Source organism: Plectropomus leopardus, chromosome 7, assembly GCF_008729295.1.
Source record: "Plectropomus leopardus isolate mb chromosome 7, YSFRI_Pleo_2.0, whole genome shotgun sequence".
Lineage (NCBI taxonomy): Eukaryota > Metazoa > Chordata > Actinopteri > Perciformes > Serranidae > Plectropomus > Plectropomus leopardus.
The window spans coordinates 3,853,288-3,877,983 of NC_056469.1; the positions used below are offsets into that span (position 1 = coordinate 3,853,288).

Below are 24,696 nucleotides of genomic sequence, written 5' to 3' on the forward strand. Positions count from 1 at the left end.
AACAAACGCTACAATATAATACTGATTAAAGTACACTACAAGCTGATAAATATGAAGATAATTTTCGTAAAAATACATAAAAGAAACACAGCATTCAGCGGAGACTGTAAAGCCCGAGCTGTCTCGTCACACCCTGAAGCTCCTGCTCAACCTTCATCTGTTTTTTGGATAAAACACCACAGTAAGGAGCTGAAACTCTCTGATATACAACAGTAGGGGTAACACCCCAGCCTGTGCCTCTGATGCAATCACTAAATTCATATGTGTGACTTCAGCTTTGATGATAACATTTGAGTCACAGAAAAAAAAGGGAAAAATAAGCACAAAGTTGATTAGATGAGCGGCTCTGGCTGGGGCTCTCTTTTTTCAAATTGTTTTGCTGAAAAAGGCCTCCATCCCCACGCTGACGCACATGTAAACAGAGGCAAGGATGATGGAGTAGAGATGTTGTTGCAGGGCAGCTCCCTCCTACTGGAAACCAGCTGCTCAGGTCAGGGTTCAGACTGGGCAGGAGCACTGCGGTGACACGGTAATGACAGCAGCTACCTGTAAAACACAAGCAAAGCAGACAACAGGCATCAATCACCCAGCAGACACCGGCGCCTCACGCTCTGCACTCACAAAGCAGGATGCACAACTCCTCCAGCAGCAGCTGCCTCCAGCTTGTTATTCCCTTTCATTTGTGAATTATTAATTGGCAAGAAACCAATTTGTTCTTTTTATTCTAAAAGTGTCACAGGTTGTGGGAAGTAATTTATGATTGGTGGTCAGCGGCGCAGTTTTAATTAAGTCCAGGCCAGAGTTCACAGTGCTGGAGATGGAAGTGGTTCATTAATCACCAACTAGCAGACCAGGCTGCTACATGAAAGGCCAAAGCGCATCACTTTTATCTGAATTACAGTTAATAGTTGGCCAATAGGAAACATGTAAGTGAATTAAGCCGTGCCAGAGGAGAAGATTCTGAAGATCATGCTGGCGTTTGATGAACAGACACGGGTTGAATCCAACCAAAGTATGGATTAAGAATCAATTCAAGAGCTTCCCAATCTGTATGTGAATTAATATGTCATCAACAAAGAGATGTACAACACTGAGTGATGTGTGCTTTCAAAGTAAAGGTTAACATCAACCCTGGTTTATAGACCCAACCTTTTGCACAATGAAAAAAAAAAAAAATAAATAATCAAAAAACCAGGGTTGAATCCAACCAAAGTATGGATTAAGAATCAATTCAAGAGCTTAGTTCTGTTAGTTCAGGTGGAAGGCATCTGTCAGTTATCAGAAACAGCTGTCAAGACTTAAAAGTAAACAATTGTAGAAATTGGACCAAAACATCACAAAGACTTAAAAAAAAATATTAAAATAATAAAATATTTCAACCCGTTCTCATTCATAGGTCACAAGATACCAGCCTGTTCTCATCCCAAACTCATAATATACCGACACTTTGTCAATGTGCTTTTGGCATAACATCACAATGCCAAAAGTCACCTTATATATATATGAGCTGGGCAATATGGAAAAAAGTGTTATCACGATATTTTTTTTTCATATCAGACTCACTATTTCTGTCAAGTTTTAAGGTTCCCTTTTACTCCTAAATAAGATATGAAAATATCATAAGGTGAATTTTGGTTTAAATATTTATTTTTTGTCAGACATTGAACATGACAAATATACTGTAGAAAAGGCATTGCCAACTGGCGGACCTATTCTACTAAAATTCAAAGAGGTCCAGTTACTAAAATTTCCCCCAGCAAAGGTCCGAACCTCATACCTAAAATCAATATCACGATTATTTGAACAAAAATTTACTTACATTATGATTAATGAACGATTTTTTTTGTCTTTTTTTGTGGTTTGTTTTTTGCCCTCATAGTTCACTGACATAGTTTCATTTGACCATGGTGTGTTGGAGTGTAATAAACATGATTTATTATTATTTATTAAACTTTCCAGTATTATTATATAAAAATTAAAAGCTCCATCTTAAACAAACTTCAGGTAAATTTAAGCACACTGTGCTAATAGGCCAACCTCTTCCTGACTTCAGGACTCTGACTTCAACTTCTGTGAATCTTCTGTGAAACATCTTTGCTATTAATCATTTTACTCAGGAATTAAAAACTTTTGAGTAGGCTACTTCTCCTATAGCTGCCAACAGCCTGCCACATTCCCAGTTAGAGAAAGGGTGAAAATAACGTCATGTGCTGTGGCCCAGGCCCCCCAAAACATTACATCTGCCCCTGGTAATAATAATGAGAGCTCAGAGCAAGCAGCTGGATGAGACACGGAGCAATGCTTCCTGTTTTTTTTTTGTTGTTGTTGTTGTTGGTGTTTTTTTTTTAAATAATTCCATCCAAAGTCTGATTAAACCTGAAACTAACACAAAGTAATCTGTAGATGTCTAAAGAAGTCACTTTCCACCTCTGCAAATTTAATTGTTTCACAAATTTAATTGTTTGACACTTTGGTGCTGAAGAAGCTGCGCTCTGTTTGTCAAACCATCAGCTGTTTGATCCGCCATAATAAAAATGGAAGCAGATACAACTCGGTTGTCAAACACAGTTGTATTCTAGAGTCAAAGTGGTCACTGCATTTGGTTCACCGCGGTGCTATTCTTATTATCATTGGCTGTTCATGTTGTTTGTCAAAACATGGCTGGAACGCGTTCTATCAACATTCTATCGACTACATCTCATATTTCAATCGAGGAAACGTTACTTCACAATTGATAATGTTATCGCTTTATCACCCAATCCTATATATATATATATATATATATATATATATATATATATGTTTACTGGCCGTTTCATATTTCATGAAAGGGCCACTAAACAACAACAGACAACACATGGCCTATGCTTAGTCAGCATAGAATGAGTAGAGAGAGAATAGAGTGTTTTTGTGTACCATCATGTAGCTTGGACAAGACTGGTTCACATGGNTTTGTTGTTTAGTGGCCCTTTCATATTTCATGAAAGGGCCACTAAACAACAACAGACAACACATGGCCTATGCTTAGTCAGCATAGAATGAGTAGAGAGAGAATAGAGTGTTTTTGTGTACCATCATGTAGCTTGGACAAGACTGGTTCACATGGATGAGGAATCAAACGCACAAGTCAGGAGAAAGATTCAGTAGAAAGTAGAAATCCCTACTTTCACAAATACTTTGGCACACAGGCAGGCAGTCAAACAGGCAAACCAAAAAGATCTAGGTTAAAGACAAAGTCAAATCACAAGCGAGGATCTAAGTGACCAGGAAAAATTCCACTGGGAAGAATGCTGGAATACTCAACACAAGGCACAAAGACAATCTGGTACAGGGAGCAGGGAGCTCACAGGTTAAATACTGGTGGGGATAATTAGACACAGGTGAAACACATCAGGGAGGAGCAGACAATCAGAGAGGTGGGAACCACACATGGACAGGAAGTGGAGATCTGAATTGAGAAGAGGGGTGAGTGACAAAATAAAACAGGAAATGAAACTGAATTTTGAAAACTATGAAAAACACAAACTGAGTTACTTCACCAGACAGCTTGATTCTGAAACTTAAGGGGAAAATGGTGAATGGCATAATGTAGCAATGGCAGAAGATAAAAAGAGTCAATTAGTCAGTGCTAACATTTGCCATCATAAGCTAGTGGTCACACCACATAATGTAGGCTAACAGCATCCTGGAGCGTAAGCAGCTGATGCAGGAGGATAAATTCAACATAATGACTAGACACAGAAGGTCACTGACAAAGCGCTTTCATATGAGGGGTTAAGATGAGAATATGTTTGGCTGACACAAAGGGCCACCAACCACGTGTCAGTATTGAAGCAGTTAGGAGCAAGCGGCAACCTCCGATGCTGAAAAATGAAGCTAACGCGATGGTTGCCCAAAACTGCAGTTTGTCTCATGGCCACTATAGGCTGGCTCCCAATCGACTCCCCATGTTAAAATGTTCAACTTTACAGGAGAAACAAACATGTTTACAGCCTGGTAAGAAAAACAGTTTTGGTCTCTAAAGCTGATTTCAACTTTTTTGACAACAGTACGGTGGGGAGATTTTTATGATGTACTTGCCTTAATGTTATTAAAGCTTAGTTATGCATTATTATAGGTGGCTTCGAGTGATAGGGCAGTGCCATCTGTTTACAAATTGCTTCCAGGGTGACAACGTTGCTTAGGGTAACAATCAGGGTGAAACAAGAGATTTCCATAGGCATGGCCATAAACGTTGCTATTGCTATCTAGTTTAGTGTTTTGAACCGAAAGACCATCCTATTGGTCATATATCCATTTTTTTTTCCAGTAAGAACATTTTATTTAAATGGATTAAAGACTTTTTTTGCAGACAAAAATTAGCATTAGCATTGTCACAGTTAACCATAATTGTATATGCACCATACCAACAACCAACACACGTGGATGAGTATAGTACATACTTGGGTCATAGATACACACGTCACTGCTAACAGTCATACCAATCAACCTGAAACTTGGTGTGATAGGCTTCTTTTTTACACATTCCTCCAGCCTATAACCTCCAATCAGACCCCTCCAAATAATCATTAAATGTCTCGTCTTTTATCTCAGCTGCAACTAACCACACACACACACACACACACACACACACACACACACACTGTCCATTTACAGAGAATTAAAGAGAGAAACGGCAAGAGAGGAGCAGCAAAGACAGACACCCAGACACACTCAAGAACAAATTTTATTTCTTTTCATATAATATATTTTTTTATGTGGTGGTTATTTCCATTTTTATTGAATTTTATTTAGAGACTCTGGCAATACTAGTAAAGAAGATTAAATTGAATAGAAGTAAGTGTGGAAAGAAAATTAATTTGTGTTCCCCAAAGTTTTTTGATGGACTCGAGGGCTTCCAAAGGCTGAGTGATAAAGAAAAGATTAAAATTGTATTAGGTGAGCAGAGCCTGGGCTGACATCGTGGCTCACTTTACATAGTTTTGCCCGAAAATGGCAACAAAAATTTGAATATCAAACAAGACAGATAATGCCGAAAACTGCACCCACACAGACAGACAAAGTTAATAAAGCAACTGGACGAACCAACATATCAAACATCTTAGAAACATGTCTATCATCCACTTGATCGGCAGCTATCATCAACAGTTACGGGGAATTTGGGGAATGAAAAACCCAGCATCAGAGTGAGAGGGGATCACTGAAAGTGACGCAGTAAAAGGCGAGCATGAGGAGAGGAGAAGGGAGCGAGATGGAGAGAATAGAGAGAGCTGTGGGGAGAAGAAGAGTGATGAGAGGACTATGAAGTTTGACAGGAGAATGAACATGACTACACTGCAGAGCCCGTCCATGAAAAGACCTGAGGCGTCCGTCAGATTGGTGATTTTGTGCCCATCTGCACAATGTTCCGATCCAGACTGACTGGAAGGATGCCAGTTTAGGAGGAGAGGAGGTGGATAGAGCAGATTTATGTCAAGGTGGAACTGTTTGTGTCTGCATGTGTGTTTAGGGAGTGGGAGTGTGCACTCGCGCATATATATAACAGGGAACATACTCATCGTTACACAGTCACCAACAGGGAACGGCAAAACTAACAGGGGACATTTTTTAAGTCCCCACTTGGACATGCTCTAAATCATCATAAAATCATGTGTTATGGCCTCTGGTGAAATTTTTCAGATTTTGCCAAGAGGGGACCAAAGTGTGTGTGGGGGGGGGGGGGGGGGGGGTGGGGGAGCGGGGGAGAGGGAGATGTAAAGATAGTTCTTTGTAGAGATCAGAGTCCATGCAGTGACTGTGTCTGCTTGGCTCACACAGCCAGAGAGAGTTGCCAGTCATGGCCACATCAAAGCTCCGCCTGCCCGCCACCACAGAGAGTGTCCCCTTCTGTTTCCGGAGTGCACACACACAAACACACCCACACATTTGTATGAATGCATTCATTCCTCAGCACATATTCCTGCTGTCAGCCTTCACCACTGCTTGTTCTTTGTTTGAGCCTTCACCTAAGCTTTTAAGACTAATGCTTATGTTGTATTTTTACTGCTTTGGGCTTCATTTCTATCAATAATAATAAAGCCAAAACATCTCCATCGCCCCCTGGTGGCTGGCTGCAGTATAGGTCAAAAACCCCGCCTGCTCCATGTTAGTAAATAGGACATGGACCACTAGCCAACAGATGGTGTCCTGATGTCTGTGAAAGGGTTTTTTCTGACAATTAACAATAAATGTAATGCTATAAAAAGGAAGTTGACATCATAATTGATCAGTTGGTTCTCATTCCAAAGTCATCAAATGCCGTCACTTTGACAGTGCTTTTGGTGCAAGATGTTTACACCCGGAGCATGAAGAGCAAACAAATAAGGATACTAGCAGCACAGTATGTAGACGTGGAAGTCCACTGCAAAGCAGCACTTTATGACAACTTTTGATGAAAATGTGTTAAACATTTTGAAAGTAGGGCCACACGATTGTATAATTGTATTCCCGCTCAAGTTAGCACAGGGCTTAACCAGAATTTAAAATTCTCATTTTATTTTTCCAATTCTCATGCTCGGTTTCAAACGTCTCAACACATTCTCCTCCCAACTCATTACATGGTACAGCTCTGTCAGTGACCTATGCACCTGCTCTATGGGCTCCATGATGCAGAAGATCAGGGTAATTTCATACCCATTTTTAGCTTCATGCACTTCGGAGCAGCTCTCAAAGATCTACCTAAGCTGTATCAGTTCTCTTTATACTGTATATCCATCAATCAAACATGTTGCATCATATCACCCTGAATTGCAAGGAACATTAAAGCACTGACGTTATACCTGTAGCTATGCTGTAGAAATACTGTATGGGTGCTAGTCAAGAATAGGATGATGGGGTGTTACCAATGGTGTTATCCATGGTGTTTACTTGTCTTTGGTCATTCTGTTCATCATGTACCTTGGTAAGGAGGTTGGACTAGAGCATGCCAATTCTGACACTGTAAGTTCTCCGTGTTTTGTTTAGCAGTGTTAAGCATTTTGTTTTTATGTGTTTTATTAAATACTGGGATCTTATGTAACTCCCCTCTCCCCTGGACCAGTATTGGCTTGAAACTGTAAAAATCCCTCATCGTGCAGGAAAACTGTACATGCACATCACTAGTGCATGTACAGTAGGTCAAAGTGTTGAAGCTGGGGTTTTTTATGACCCATTTGATTGTCTGGTCGCTATGTCACTATTTTCCTAGGTCTCAGAAGTTATCTTGGTGAATAAGTTGACAGAGAATCACAAAAAATGTAGTTCAATTCAACTGTCCTTTCAACCATAACCAGACACAAGGGTTGGTCACACACAACTGGGAACAGATTTCAGACTCAACTTGTGAATGGTCTTTTACTGAAATTAGACTCGGCTCTTACTCATAAAAAATGGTTTCTAAACAAAATAAAAGCCCTTTAAAAGATTGCCACGTTCTTTTTACAGCTCTCCCTTAACCTTTGATGAATCATAATGAGCAATTGTTGGACACAGGTTGACATCCCATGAATCAATACACACAGCAAGCTGTGTTGGTGTCAGTGTTTCACTGTATCTTAACTGACAGTTACTGCATCAGAGAGTGATTGTATAGACCCTGCTATAGCCGACTTCATTACATAACAACTAAACTGCCAAATAAGGCCACTGCTCTGTTTTGTGGGCTTTTATTATCAATACTGTTACCTGAGAGTAAAAAGAAGATTTTTGCACCAAATTTCACGAGACTTAAAGTCTTGCCGTCAGAAATCAGCAGAGAAAAACATAACAAATGCAGCAGTGTCAGTTGTGGTATTAGGAGATTGGAAACAATTAGAAAATATTAATACAGCTGTCAGCAACGTGTCATCAAAGCAAAGGACTGTGACAGAGAAAAGTAAGAACATTGTCATAAGTGCTGAACTGTTGCCTTAGAGTTTTGCTGCGAAAATAGGCCGACCAATAAAATCACTGAACTGCCACAAATGATAAATTGCTGCTGAACCTCAATAAAATGGTGAGTCATGATTTAATTATATACTAAACTGAATATTAATTTTGCATTAAGTTTATTTTAGCTATTTTTCAGAAATATTAATTGCTGTCTGTGACATTGTTTGTATTTATACTTGTATTTTATTTTATTTATAAGAACAACCCACATTAATCAAAATTTTTGTAAATGGGCCAGTGTTAGCCATCAGGCTAATTTTCACCTGTAGTCCTTTGGCAAGATGTTTTTAAACCTTTAAAATGATCAAATTCACATTAGAACAAAAAACAGGACATTGTAAAGACAGCAACAGCTACAACAAACAGGAACACAAGCCAAAGGAAGCAACAAGAAACAGCAAACAACAGCACAAAACAATAGCACAGCAGCAGCATAAAGCATTGCAACACAAGCAGTGCAACATAAATATGGCTAAGAGGTTCCATGAAGCATTCAGTCACATCTCCATCCAAAGACTACCCTGCTTCCAACAGGTTCAAATAAGTTCTCAATACCGACAATAGGCTACATCAAACAAACATAAAAAAGTCCAATCCTAAACAACACAGTGATCTACTGTATATCAGAGTGAAGTTAAAGTGTTTAACTCAGAGTGTTTGGGAGATTTAGAGGTTTCAATCTAGTCCAGATCAATACAGACTCATTGGGTGGGTCAGTGCTGTCCTGCCCCATTTCCAGAACAACGTGTCCAGATGCAGGGAGCTAATAGCTCGTATCAATCACAGCCAAAACCGGTTCCATGGCACTGCCATTGATTGTCAGTCAGGGGCAGGATGAATGGCATCTCTGTAATGTTGTGGAGGCCAAGCCAGCACGATTTGTGTGGCAGAGGGGTGAAATGTCCAGAGGTCCGCGCAAGACTGAAAGCTTTATTGGTAAATGTATTCTCAATCAATCACACTGAGCATATTGAAGAAGTAGTAGAAGAGGGTGCATAAGGATACAAAAAAACCCCCTCAAAAACAACTTTAAATTGAAAGTTGCAAAGTCATGTTGGCACAGGCCTAACAACAGTGGCATTGATTGTTTTAGTCTGTTCATCGCAGATCATGCACTTTACTTACCTAAACCTAAAGCATATTTGTGTCCAGTAAATCATTTTTGTTAAAGTTGTGGCTCTATGGATGCAAATCCTTCAGTCTACCATTTTCATCCTGACTGAAATATCTAAACAGCCATCAGATGGATGTTGTGAAGTTGATATTCGTGGTTTGAGTGAAATGTCACATCAACTGTTGGATGATTTGCCATGAAAACTGTTACACACACTCATATCACACTCAGCATGTGTTGTAATAATTTGGATGATCTTAATCTTTTATTTGTCCAATACTTTTTGTTTATGACTCACCACCTGCAAAACTAATCACATGACTAGAGCTGTAGTTTGTGTTTACTGCTATTTAGCAAACATTACTGTGCAAAATGTCAAATTGAACATGGTAAAACACAAAGAATGTTTGTTAAGATGGATGACAGTATTGATGGATGTGTTATAGGGATCAAAAGGTTGGAATCGATAGTTTAGGAGCAAAGTGTCAAACTCATTTTACTTCTTGAGCCACATACAAAGTTTCCCTAAATTCCCACTTTAACAAAAGTTTATTATTTACACTATGATTTAAAACACTCAAATAACACTGATATATCATAGCAATATGTATGAAGTTCCTGTTAAACATAAATTAGTTTTCCCTTTCTCTTCCTTTACTGCTATGCTAGTGCTTTTTTTTAGGATTTTTGGGATCAGATCCAGCAGTAGCTTACCAGTTATCACTTGTATTGTAGAAAAAGAAAAAAAAAGGAGATGTACATATATAAAAGTACAGTGCAAACTGACATTGTGGTCAAGTACAGGACAGTATTCATTGTGGTCTCAGGATGTCTTTATGCTCTATAACCCAAACACGCAAACAGAAATTGGGGAAAAGGCTTGGGTATTCCACATCCTCAGCATGGAATTTGTTGCAGAATGACTTGAAACTCAAGGAACTGGTGTTGCTAAATGTGTTTAAATCTAAAAAGAAATACTTATAAGCAGATGCTATAGGGTGTTGATGTTAGCCTGCATGGTTGTACAGCTGACTCCCAGAAAGTTCTCTTTGACTCATAGATAGTTCTCTTTTAACGCAAATTTAAGTGCTTGTGAATGGTATTCTTCTCTCCCTTTGTGTCTCTGTCTGCAACTTTGTGTCTTCACTGGTGACTGTCTTTGGCCCAGCCCCCCTTAAAAAAAAACGAGATTCTTAATCTCAAGGGGACCAACCTGATTAAATAAAGGTTAACTAAATAAATAAAACTAAATTTTGGAAAGCTGCAATCACGTGACCAATGTGCTGATGGGAGTAAAGAAGGAATCAGTACTGAGGGGTCCAGTTAGGAGGCAGGTGGGTTTGGCAGATGGGTCATAAAACACAAAACTTGTCCCCAGTAACTGTTGTTCGGAAGCACCTGAACTTAATTTTAGGTACGTCCTCGCCATGATTCTTTTCCTCAACCTGACTACAACAATTTTACTAGCACAAATCTAAACACGCCCAACCATGTTTTGTTTAAACTGAACCACTGTAATTTAAAATGCTTAAACCTTTAACCTCCATAACTGCTAAGGATGTAAACAAATTAATTTAAATTAAATAGGTTTTTTGATAAGGGGTTTTAAAAAAAAAATTACTTGACTTAACTTGACTACCAGCTTCGAAACTGTCTCTGAGCTTAATCAACTTTTTTTTTGTCAGTGTATATCTGAGATAGAAGTCACAAAGACACACTCATTCAACATTTGCACCAGCATTTACAACCAATATGGTCAACAATTACTTTCCCTCCCTTCCAGGAAAGATACCTCCTATCATATCACATCCAGCACTACTCTTTATAACTTCAAACACACATAAACTGTTACAGATTGAAGGACTAAGCTGTAATCACTAACTGTCATCATTTTCACCACTCAACACCCACATGCTTCATCAGTGCCACCATGTCTCTGCATGCTGTTTACGGGTTTCCTTGTTTTTGTATTGGTTATGGCTGATCTCATTTTGTATTATTCTGTCTGACTCACTTGTTTTGTTATCCATCTGTCAAATGCTGTGATGTCTGAAGAAAATGAGCGCAGTGGTTAAAGAAAAGGGTTTTAAACTAAGTCGGCCCTGATTATTCCTAGTTTTCCATTTCTACATAAACAAACTGAAATTCATACTGCAAGAAAACATTAAAACAATAGGGGATCATGCTTTCACTTTCTCATTCTTGGGGAACTCAGGGCAGCACATTGTCTATCTATAAGGAAGTGTTTAGGAAAGGTCTCAACTCTGAGCAAGGAAGGGACAGAAACCTTTGTCATAATGAAAAGGTTGACCCATTACTAGGTGTGATGCATTCATGTAACAGATGTGGTTGGTTGTCACAGACATGCCCTTTTGTTGGCTGCAAGGTGTGGACACCCAGTGGAAATGAAATGAACGTGTCACAATAGGAGACTGTGGAAGTCCTGTTGGCATGGTCATGCTGCTGCACTGTTGCATTTTTCCAGTTGCCAGATATAGTAATGCTATATTGTGACGGTGTTGGGTGGGAGATGTAAGCACATCTTCAATGTGATCGAACACAAACATCATCCCTGCACCATCTAATCTGTGGCATTACATTAAATCAATACCATCCAGTGTTTGGATAATATTTATCCTTTCTCTTTGTCGTTCTACCATTTTCTCCTCTACTTAAGCAATTTGTAAGTCCTCTTCTCTGCAAAAAACTAAAAACTCCAAGTACACGCTGAATATTTTAACCTTACTTAAGCATAGCAAGGGGTAAGTGTTGTCCATCTTTATACACAGCCTATATTTGTAAATAACATTCATCTTTACCAGCAATAAGTCTTAACTTTATGGGGAAAATTCTTACAAAATGCCATAATTCTAAGACTTTTCTTAAAATTTCATCACTAGAAGCAGCTCTTAGTACTAGGAAGCTTTGTAAATATGGCCCTTTAAGTTTTGAATACATATTCAGCTAAGGAAACCTCAGAGCATCCGAATGGAAAGGGTTAATTCTGTATAAACATGAATGTGCTTCGTAAAGAGCACACTTCAAAGATTATTATTATTACCTCTGATGCATTGTTTTGGATCTCACCATTGCAAACGGAATGGTAAATGGACTGCATTTATACAGGGCTTTTCTACTCTTTGTAACCACTCAAATGGCTATACACTACAGGGACCATTCATTCAAATTACACACTGTGAAGGCCAGAGGAGAGGAATGATCTTTACACAGAAATTGCAGACAAAAAGTCCAAGTTTAAAAAGTTAAGTTCAAAGCAAGGTCAAAAAGGGGAAGGCGAACAATCTAGCAACAATACAGGTAAAGAGCAGGCAGCAAGGGCAAAAAACTGAATAACTGTTCAAAAATTCAAACAAAAATTAACAACAAGGCAAGCAACAAAACCTACATGGAACAGGCAAAATTGGAGGTAAGAAAAAACAAGGTAGTCTAAAGTCTTTAACCAAAAACAAAACAAAACAAAACAAAACAAAAAAAAAAAACACAAAGAGAATGGCTGATATGCAAGACCACTGGAGTAGGTCTACAAGATAATTTGCCCACAGGTGGAAAAAGTAAGGTTTAAATACAAGAGACAGGTGATTAACTGATTTCAAGCAGGTAGAGCAGAACAAAGGGAGGAAGTAGCTCTCACAGAGACAAGGAAACACCAGGGTTAACACAGTAAAAGAGGAAGTCCATGGTGGACTGTTTCACTCACGAGTTAATGCAGATGGTCTACCATACAAGGTGCCATCAGATAATCATTTGATGGCACAGCCATTGGGAGCAACTTAAGGTTTAGAATCTTGTCCAAGAACAGTTGGACATGTAGTCCACAGGGGCCAGGGATTGAACCACCAACCTTCCTAATAAGATGGCCAAACTACCTCCTTAACCACAGTCACGTCCTGGTCAAGGTTTATTTAGTACCAAAGCATTACTATTTTTAGCAATGCTAGTGGCTTGCTCTGTTGGTAAATTTGTGCATCACTTTTGGTTGAGTCTGAAATATCTTAAACACTTTTCAGTGGATTGCCATGACATTTTATTATGACATTTATAGTTCCCAAAGGACAAATCCTAATGTCTTTGGTGATCCCCGAACTTTTTTGAGACTCTCCTCCCAAGAAGTAAAACAGCATTACTCATTTCAGCAAGTGCCCCAAAAAGACATATTTTCCTGTTAAGTGACATTTCCAGCAAACAGTCAATGCTGGTAAACTATAACCATGTTCACCTTGTAGATGCACCCCAAAAAAGTATCTTACAAAACACTGGTTTCATGTATTGACAATGGTTTGATAAGTACAATAATATAGTCTAAACCTTTTAAGATAGCCTTGAGCACAGGGATGGGGATGGGCAGTCAGACAGAGTATCAATGACTGAAACATTTTAGTGATGAATATTTCTGGCCTGTCATATGAAACACAAAAGACAAATGCTGAGCACATCAAGCAGACTGACATGGGCATAAGTCACACTAGGGTGAAACACCTGAGCTGAAAGACACACCTTGTGTATAAGACAATGTTGTGTTGATGCTGCTCTACCGTTGTAACTCAAGGTGTGTTGTAGGTATGTGAATAGAAACACAGTTAAAATGCTAACGCATATTCAACAGCATCACTCAGATGTGGCACAGTTTCCTGAAGCTGGGTTGATTTGGGTGTGGTTATCCCCAATTCATATTACGAAATAAAGCCAATCAAAAATTCAAATTCAGGTTTCAGTTGATGCTAATTTAACAAGCCAAATTGGAATCCCTCAACACTCCTTTCAATAGGGTGCATTCAGAAGCACTCTAACACAATCTCTGACTCGGAGCGCATTGAGACTGTCACAGCGCACTCTGGGCATTTTGGTCTGAGGAGAAGGAGCAGTAAAGCACCGCATGGAGGGACTGTGTAATGAACTTAACTGTTTGTTAATTCATGGAAAATAGAATGCTTCATGGCTTCCAACAGCAACTCTCTCATTTTAGCTTAGATCGTCAGACTGGATTTAGGGACGCAGCCAGAGTCAGAGGGCTGGGACAGATAGAGCTGTGCCATATTGACCCTGCTTTGCTCCATGGCTGTTGTCATGGAGATGAGAGACAGCTGACAAAGGTGGGATCCGAGGAGGCGTCACTCAAAATGTAATATGCCACACCCACACAGTCTGGAGAAATGCTATGCCTCAAAATGAGCTGATTTGAACTCTGTTTTCTAATAGTTGGGAACATTTATTTTCACTTAGATTTTTGCGGATACTTTATAAGACACTCAACTTTGATATATGTGCATTCTTACTATTTTAAGCCATGTTTCCAGAGGCTTTAAGAGTAAAAAGCATTCAAACTGTTCCAAACAACTGAACACTTTATACATGTCCCTCTGAGCTGTCCCAGTCCCACAGCACTTCTCATAAGATGTGATCCAGCATTAAGCCCTCCACTGGAGGATGACACTTATTTCACCTGTTAAGGTAATCAGTCAGCTTTAGGTAATCTCACATCTGGTGGAAAGCTGTCAGCAGTGCATGCTGAGAGCTGAGCAGACACACAGGCAGTGGAGTGTTTGCTTGTGTTTGGCGGTGGAGGGAAGGGTGGCATTTTGATTTGATTGGGGATTAAAGGTCATGTAGAAGTATTTAAACGCTCATGCTCAACTTTGGGCTAATCATTCCTCCACAGCTGTGAGTTGGAGGAGTCGGCAGCGCTCTCAGATCACCGTTGTCACACTGTGTTGTCTCCCACTTTGCGGTGACAGAGCCTTACCCACCCAGCCAGTAATCCCCTGCAGCAAAGTTTGGAGTAAGCTGACGGCATGGAAAAAAGATAAATAAGGATTTTCATTTTTTACCCTGTAATGAAAAATTGCATGGTGCTTCCTCTCTGCGCTACATTTATCTGCAGTACAGTTTGAGATATTCCTGTGCTGTAATTTACCACAATGCACAAAAAAACTTCCCACCTTGGGTTTTTAACAGTGCAAACAACTGAAACTTATTTAAAATCATTATTTTGGGGACTAAGCACATAGACATTTAACATCTACTAAGCTTTATTCCAGCGGTGCCAGGCTGAGTAAGTATCACGTCTATACTCGCAAGAAACTTCTCCCACTTAGAGAAGAGAGATTGAGGACGTCAGTGACAAATGTCTTGCATTAACTTTGTTGTTTATTTTTCCCCCGGAAGATGTGAAATAACCCTATTAAATCAAGTAGTCACTTGGCCATTAATCTCAATGCAGCTGACTAGTCCCTCAAAGCTAATGGGGTTTAGAATTTGCATGAGGCGAGTTTACCCACAAAGCTTCGCCTAAGAGGATTGCTGTTCAGACAGAGAGCTTATTGTCACACTTGTTCATAGACATGGATTAACGATACTAGGCCCAAAGAACTCCACTAACTGTGGCAGCAACTCACAAGTTCCCCTTCACTGGCTCAGATCTGTGTTTCACAGGGGATGGAGATCCAGACAGTCTGCAGCATGCACAGCAAAATAACCACATATTTGTTTAATTTATACAAATAACTTGTCTGGTGCCAGTTTGTTAAGCATCCATCAAAATCACATATAAAAGCCAACTCTGATGACTGTTTTTACAGAACTGATTCGCCAACACTTACCTCTCTGTTTCCCAAATATCAGTTTCTCTTTCAATATTTATTTATTTTTTTGTCATATCATCGTAGCGTGGCAGCGCTCCTGAATTCCCGCTCTGTTGTCAACTTAGCTTTTTACATCATTTGAATAAGCCTCTTTCAGCGCGAGTGCGTGTGCTGTGTTTCATAGTAACTAAAGCAGCTTTGGAGGCTAAATATAACATGTATCCACTGCATTAATTCTTTAATATTTATCAGCAGGAAAAAGGTGCTTGAAATGTGGCTTATATCCGTGTTTAAAATTCAGTAGGAAAAAAAAAAAAAAAACACAAGTTCTGCTCAAGTTCTGACAGTTTGATCAACACACACTCAGCCTGCACCTTCAGGACATTACAAATTCTTCAGTATCCTTTAGAAATATAAAACTCTATCTGGTCTACCACTGCCCACATTGTGTTAGTGATCCACTGCGTGAATTATAATAGCAATCGGAGAACTGACTCTCACTTGTGTGATAGCTGCTCAAGTGTAACAACAGGCTGTTATGATACATCAGAACTGAACAGTTTATTCCCTTGAGCAAAGTGGCGTGTCGAGGATGTGAAGCACATCACAGTCGCTGTGTAATCCACCTCTTTTGTGGAGCGAAATGACAATGGAATGCAAACAGAGTTTTTAAAGGCACTAAATGATTACACATTCTTTTGTGTCTTATCTCTCTATCCATCTACTCCCGATAGGCTCACAGGAGGGGGACCGGAGATGATACACACACAAGCTTGTGAGGTGATGGCATTTAGAGGCAAATAGCTCAGTGTAGACTGAGCTACTGGTCAAGTTTTTTTTTGTCTGCTGTAGCTGAAGAAGTGTGAGATGGAGAGCACCCTGAGAACACACCTGAATGGTCTGTCCAGAGATCCAACAGGTGAACCCAGGTTGTCTGTCACCAAAGGTCTTAGCCAGGGAGGTTATTACTGACTGTACTATCTATTGAGAGTAAACTGGGTTACTCAGAAATGCCATCAAATGGCATGTTCGGGCTAGATTTAATTAAAAAGTAGATTTACCACCTCAGGGTTGTATTTTTGCAGATATATCCATGTCTGTTCAGACTAATAGTATGTAGCCATGACAGTAGACAGTGGTTCAAATATGGATGTAGCTGCAAAGGAGGTACAAATACAAACAACAAACAAACATGGATGTGTTACACACGTATTCAACCCTGCAGCAAAGAAAATCTCTACAATCAGCACAATTTTTAAATTAGTGTCACTAATTCAGTATCCAACCAACTGTCTCTTCTTCTGTTCCAGCCTGTTCTCACTCCGTACTCGTCAAATACATCTGAACTGTTAGTGCTTTTAACATATGAGTGTGACACCAAACTCCACCTACTTACTTACTTACTTACTTACTCCACCCACTGCTTGGCTTTGGATGTTCACTGCATTCGGTCTTCCGCAATTAAAAAGCGAATTAATTTCTTCGTCGGTAGAGCGGTACTGTTGAGTACGGTTACCTGTATTATTTTGGCCCATACAGCTCAGCTTTCTTGCTGACACTGCTGCAAAAACACAAGATGGCACCACTGCTCTGATGACATCAATGCATTTCATATATACTATTCTCAAACTTTCATATATATTCTCAGGTTTTAATATATACATTCTCAAACTTTCATATATATATCAGGTTTTAATATATTTTCTCAGGCTTTTATATACAGTACTGTGCAAAAATCTTAGGCCACCATAGATTTTTTGTTTTAGAAAAGTTGTAATGAGGACATAATATATACATTTATTGCTTAGTCTCTTTTTTAAGAGACTAAGCAATAAGAAGAATACAAAGAACATGTACAATGTTTTACAACAGCAATGAAGTCAAAACAAAATGGCTTCTTATGACTGAAGTCAATATTTAGTGTGAAACATGGACTCATGCAACCATAACAAAAGGGTTGCTCAAACAATCAATATTGAGCTTTGGACATGTCTTGAATGCTACCTGGTGTAAATACACCAGATTAATACTGTAAATCTCACATTGCCAAAGACAGTTCAAGACATGCTAGGTGGAAATGGAGGTCACAGTAAATATTTGCAATTTAAGCCTGATGAGGTTGTTTTATTCAAACATTTTTGTGTGAATCCATACATTAAAATGATGTCTTACCACTCAGTGCACTCTCATTGCATACCTTTTATTTCTAACATGACAGCTGAACATTCCACAGCCTAAAGTTGGGACTTGATGCAACAGTTTAACACTGTTACTCAAGAACTTTAGGTCTGACACTGTTCCACAATGAAAGGTACCTGGAAATCACTTTAGTTTGTGACCAGATCAAAGTGAAATGAATTTCATTGTTTGGATATTATCTACGATGAATACCAAAGGACTAATTAATTTTTCTAATCGACGTTCTGTTTGCTGCAATGCCAGCAGTGTAAAATGCACATGAGGACCAATCATAAAAACATAATTCCAAGCAGTATGTAGCTGTTATGCCTTAACCTTTCTTTTTTAGTGTATAAATGATATGCTGCCTAAAGTGTTAATATTACCGGAACATTGATGTTGTGAATTCTATTAACAAAATCCCCCTCATGCTTTGCTAAAGCTCCAGTGATGGGTGTGTGGGTGCAATTTACTACACCTATGACCCCAGGGAATCCTATGCAGGAATTACACCGCATTTCATATGCAAAAATATTAATGTATGCTTCATGCAATTTAATACAGGGCTTCTTTTAGAGCCAGCATGGTAAAATGTCCAGAAAACACTACAAACATATTCATTAGTTAAATAAAAGCAAGAACATATTTGCAAATAGGCCAATATACAATATTCTCGCCACTAGATCTACTCAGTCTCTAAACCCTCTTGGTGTGCAGCATAAGTTGCCATGGTAATCTAGCCAGCTCAAAAGAGAGCAAACTTTGTGATACTGAAATCTCTGGCTTAAGCTCAACATACCTCACCAGCCCACTCTTGCTTCATTGCACATTCTTCTTTCCCTTTAAACCTTTACTTACGGTATGTGTTTACATTTTGGCAAATCTGCAAAATGAAGTGAGAAGCCCTGCCAAAGTAGCTGAAAACTATTGTCAACAATGCTGTTAATCCAGCATCTATCGTTTTTCCGGCCATGCCCACTTTTGCATGACGAAAGGCAGCCTGATGTCTGCCAGCCGGCGTCATTTAAAGAGACTGCTACTAGTAAGCTAGCATATCATTCCTCATCATTTGTTTTATCCTGGTATCTTCTATGAATTTATGCTGTTTGACTGCTGGGTCAAAGCCTGGCAAGGGGACTGTGGAGCATGAGCAGAGCATCAAGGCCAGTTCAGATTTGGTTCAGGCATATACATGACTAAGTAAATCAACCCCAACCACATTACTGAGGTGTATTAGTCCGACTTAGAGAAATACAACTTAGTGCTATGTCAGTCAGACAAACATGTTTACATGTATTTTTAAAAGTCAATTTTTATTTATTTATTTTTTTTATGGGGGTTTTCGAAGTCACCGATGAACTCAAGCCTTGCAGTTCCGCAAGATGCCCAGCTTGCCACAGTGAGAATTACATGCAGCTATAGGCTTGCAGCTGGTCATTGAGCCTTGACATCTGACAGCCTGCTTTCGTCATGCATAAGTGGGTGTAGTTTTATCTATAGTGGGGTAGAAAAATGATCAACACATTTAGTAGAGTAGAGATCCACACACTGGGAGAATCTATGACAAGGGGTACTGATGCTGATCTAGAGGCTTTTGATGGAACAACACCTTACTACGACTCTTGCAATAGCAAGAATTTTGATACTGATATCTATGCTTTCCACTTTCTTAGGATTTTGGCCAAAGTTTCACTTGTTCACACAAAATGCATGTCATCTAATATGAAGATTGCCATAAAATGGAGTGAGCACATTTGTGAATAAGAGAATGAACCTGATCAATTTTTACGACTCTGTATATGAAGTTAATTTGTTAACTTAGGTTCAGGAGCAGGACAATGCCTCAACCATTCCTCCACCACACCTCTACTTACCTGCCCGCCTACTTATACCTGGCCAGCCCATTCTGCTTTGTTTATTTTGGCTCTCTCGGCCCGCCCTCCCTTTCCCTTGTCTGTTTGAGCTCCTGCCTTGTCCATTCTCATCTCCCATCTCCTAGTCCCTACCTCATTTCCTTCTCTCCTCAATTTCATTGTTCATCCCTCTGCATGCCTCTCCTATGTCCTATGTAGGCACGTCTGGGGCTCGGAAATCGGATCAGGTGGACACGCACAAGATGGTTCCCCACATTCTGAGTCTCCCTCTACCCAGCATCAAGACTTCCTCCCAAACCAGTCACTCACATCCATCACTGACCCATACAACCAAATCTTCATATTACAATAAATCTTTCAACAATATACTGTATTGTTGTGGCGTGGTCCTTGCTCGTGAAACTCTCAGGACAGTTTTTTTAGCCCAAATGTTGGTTAATTTCTGTGAATAAGACAACCATTAGTGTGTTTTTTATTCTATCACTTCTGTATTATGAATGTAATCTGATTTTTATAACGCCTTATGGACAATAACAGTGCTTTAGAGTTTAGACTTGTTAAACATTAATGTATAATCATTCAATGAATTGTGTAATCTTTGTATGTTTACTGGTAAGCACATGAGGCCAGGAAATAGGAATCTCATGTCATTGGTATTTGGTTTTCATCCAAATTACGACTGTGCATAAAATGAAATCTGTTACATATTGCTTTAATAATATTTCCCTTTACTGCTTCTGGAAACAGAGGCCAATGAGTTGCTATTTATTGAACCGAGTAATTGGTAAATAAAAATGTGATAGTGCTTAAAAAACTCTTTTCCACTCAAGTGTGCCTTTTTATTTCTAATGGAGGTAGATTGCTGCCTTTAATGTTCATTGGCTCCTACAGTTGAGGTTCTGCAGTTCAAGGCAGTCCACCTCTGATATAATAAGATGGCAAACAAAAATGTTATTGGCCCAAGATGTCTTTCTGGCACTTTACATTGACACATGTTTCTTCCTTCTTCCATCTTTCCCAAGATGTGGAGGATCACTTAAATAAGAATCGAAATCTTGACCACTCTTGCAAGTTTCTATACCAGTAACAGATCACACAATTTATTTTTTATAATTTTTTAAGTCCGGATGTAACATCACCTGGAAGGAGGTGTTTATTAAGGTCTGTGGGTTAAAGTCTTTTCAAACAAATATCATATTTGAGGATCTTTTTTGTGTGCTTGGTGGCTGCACATCGAGTCAAACCCAGTATTTATATACCATCACATTTAAAGTTATGGCAAAATATTTGCATTACTAGCATTTGGACTTTTTTTGGTGTCAATGTGGTGAAAGCAATAGTCATTCTACTTTTTGCTCTGTTTTTGGTCTCCACCAACACAAATATCTGGTCCTTTAGCTGCTAACATGCTCATTATTATTACCTCTACATTAGGAAGGTTTCTATACAAATGCAATGCAAATTTTAACAGTATTTTTAGCAGAAGGAAATGTTAATATTTTATCCACTACTGTTATGTCAGTATTAGGAGTTGCAACATTTAGTTCAATATAGACAGCTTGTGGCATTGATTCAACTGTTGGCTGCCATTTTAAAAGAATGCCGAATGTCAAATAAAGTGAAACTTTTGAAGAAAAGAAACATTTATTTATATTTATTTACTAATTTTATAAAAGTTTGAGATTGGAACTTGAAAGACATGTAAGTCACATGCCTCATGTACGTCATGATTTGACGCATTTTGCATTTATGGTGTTACCACTTTTTTGTTTTAATGCACACATTGAAAATCCAAGGAAGACAGGTGGATGGAAATGCGCCTATTTGATTTCAAATGTAAAGAGCTTGAGTAAAGTGCCAACACAAACAAAAAATATCTCTTCCTCTTACTCTTTGACTCAACTGTAGGTGTTTTAATTACTGTATGAAAAAAACAGAAAATAGAAAGAGGTTTAATATAACATTTACATCAGTTCTGAAAGAGAATCACTTCGCATCTCAGTGATAAGTTTTGTCAGGTCTCTTGGTTATTGGAATCAAGTGTCAGTTTGCCTCACTAATTCATTTCCTTCAAATTAGTGAAACTTAATTTAGTGTCACAGTTTCAATATATTGAGTTACTTTAGCATTTTTATCACTTCATCATTTTGAAATAAGCTGACTCACTGGAGATGTTAGATTAAAAAAAAGATTTAATAAAAGCAGATGGTTAAAGATTAAAATGGATATTTTGTGTGTACTGTACTGAATGATTTATGTGAGGGCAACAGACAGAAGAAACAGGGCGTGTGTACCTTTACAATGGACTGCGGAGCTCTAATGTGTGAAGTCAGTTAAATCACGTACTCTGCTTCAATAGCCTGTGTGTTAAGTCCATGCACAGAAGTCTCTGATTGCTGTCATTAATGGATGCTTATGTTGTTGGAGAGTAAACTCTGCACCAGATGAAAAGTCATAATGGCTCAGAAGAGCCTTTTATATTCATTTGATCTTGAGAGCAATTGTTTTCCAATCAGGAGAACAACAATTTGTGTGGATGTAAACAGCAATATGGAAGGAACTATCCAAGTCATGAACAAAAGTTAAAAAGTCTGTAAGACAAAAATTTGTGATTTTCTTGGTGAGGTCTCCCAAGCACAGCAACCCTCCAGCCATAACTGATATCTTTCTATAAAATGTCATGAAATGTATAGTTTTGTCAGCCAGCATTGCGACTGTTTCCATGCTAACAATCTTACTGTTCCTCTGTTAATACTGTGCACTTTACTGTATTTGTGACTCTCTCTAAACCATCAGGATTTTAATGGCTGTATGTCTTAGAAAGTGAATGGAAGTTCTCTGTTAGTGTGATTGAAGTTCAGAAAAAGTTATATTATATATTGTGAATATATAAGTTAAATTTATTTATTTTTAAAGGCCCATCTAGAGTTGGGCTTTGCAAATTAGCTTAGGCTATAAATGTTGTAATATGTGGCATCAGTTTTATCCTATATACTTATCCCTATACAAATACACAGGAAATGATAATAATAATAATAATAGGAGAACTTTGCGCCTAATTTTAGAATTTCTTTGCCTGTTCTGAATATATAGTTTGCCCTCTGTTGAGTGGAAGTTGTAACTGAGAGAAGGACCTGCAGGCCATATTTTGGAGGTACATTTGTTAATTAATGTATTTAAAGTCAGTGTTTTTGTAGAAAGATAAAATTAAATATCTATATAATATAAGGCATTAAGCTTCCTGTTTGATGCAAGTTTGATGCAAGCTACACTGCAATATGGATCTTGATGTATGCAGACTGTGAGATGACATCACCTACTGAATCACAGGCTAATACATATGTCATCTATGTCAATATGCTAGAAAAAAAATGTCCTCAGCGTGCACCATCTATGTTTTTCATTTTCATCCATGTAACCAATTTCATAAGAATGTATTACTTGATAGTTTGATATAAACGTATATGCAAGAAATAGCATTCTTATATTAATGTGGCACTTTTTTTAAGTGGTCAGATACAACCATTTCCTAGATTTGTTGGCTAAAAAGTACCGTCATGGCTGTGTTCATAGACTACAGGAGTAAACAAAGGTTCTGAGGGAAAAACAAAAACACACTCCACAGCAGTAGGTGGTGGAACTGACTTTCACATTGTTTGCCAACCGCCACAAAAGATAAAAAGAACAAGAGGGTAGGCGACCACAACACAACATTTCAGGGGAAATGCAGCAATAAGTTGTCAGGCCCAACAGTAAGATAATGGAAGAATCAAAGCCATTTATCTCTCTGGAAAGGCAGGGTTCTGAGACTTTTTAATATGGACTTTATAGCTGTTTTGAAATGCAAAATAATACAATTTTCAAATACAATTAAAAATGTGATCACTGAATATTGATATTCAGCGATTACTTGTGATTTAAAAAAAAAAAATGTTTGACATCCCTAGTTAGCATATAAAAGCTGTGGGATATCAACAAGATTAAAGGCACCAACAGGAACCTGAAAGCACAACTTGTTCCAGCAATCTCTCTTTTTAGCCTCTCCATGTGTTCTACATCAGAGTTCAGCCTTACTAGAAATCTACTGAATATCCTGAGCAGTAAATGACCCCGTATTTCTTTTTTCTATGCTGTATTTATTATAATAGACTTTTATAACCCCCTTTGCCCGAGTCATGTCTATAATGGCAGGGCTGGGACTGGAATGACTCGAGATTGGAGAACTTAAAGGAAATTTTTACCTTGTAAGTAAAAGGATGAAGTGCAATTTAAATGTACTTATCATAAACATGATGGGTTATTATTTTAACCCTTATAGCGCTGAAGTCTTGTTTACTCTCTGCTGGAGCTCATAGAAAACAGCAAAATGCACGAAGAGTGGTTTTAGCACACAGCGCCGACATGCATATAGAGAAATCTCACTCCCCAAATGACTTTGTAAACAAGATGTGAGGGCAGTTCCAGTAACATAATTCGTATAAGGTAAGGAATAAGTGTCAGGAAGCAGTTATTGCATTATTTAGAGTGCCATAAAGAGCCAGGCTATTGATTTGAGAGCAGAAGCGGCTCAGCAGTTATTTCTGTCATCGTCACCCTCATTAAACTGATGTATGACACTTGCTATTCTCCTTTCTGCCTCTCTTGCTTTAGTTCTCCATCTCTCCTTCTCTCACTTTATGCACTCTGTCTGGCTGGATGTCGGTACTAGGGAAAAAAAATATAATAGGGAACACACTTGTTGCTATTAATGGCCATTTCAATTGTGTGTTTGCATCATTGGTGAAAGATATGTGACCACCTTTCACAGTTATTGTTGTCCCTTTGCCAGTTTAACCATGCTGTATACAATCCCCATTCTAAAATCCTACAGATGTTCTAATATCCTCGAAAAATCCTGAAAACCGAGAAACGTCCTAAGATCCTAAAAACAACCTAAAATTCAAGAAATGTCCTGAGATCCACGGAATGCCTTAACATTGTACAT

At 38.6% G+C, this 24,696-nt stretch overlaps 1 protein-coding gene across 1 annotated transcript in view; it reads right to left on the minus strand.

The window, feature by feature from the left end:
- Positions 1-328: 328 nt before the first annotated feature.
- The window catches only part of tsnare1 (T-SNARE Domain Containing 1), a 200,622-nt gene continuing 176,254 nt past the window's right edge, over positions 329-24,696 (minus strand). Inside the window, exon 12 of the mRNA XM_042490496.1 lies at positions 329-546. The gene's annotated coding sequence lies outside the window, so the exon portion shown is untranslated. The remainder of the gene's footprint in view (positions 547-24,696) is intronic.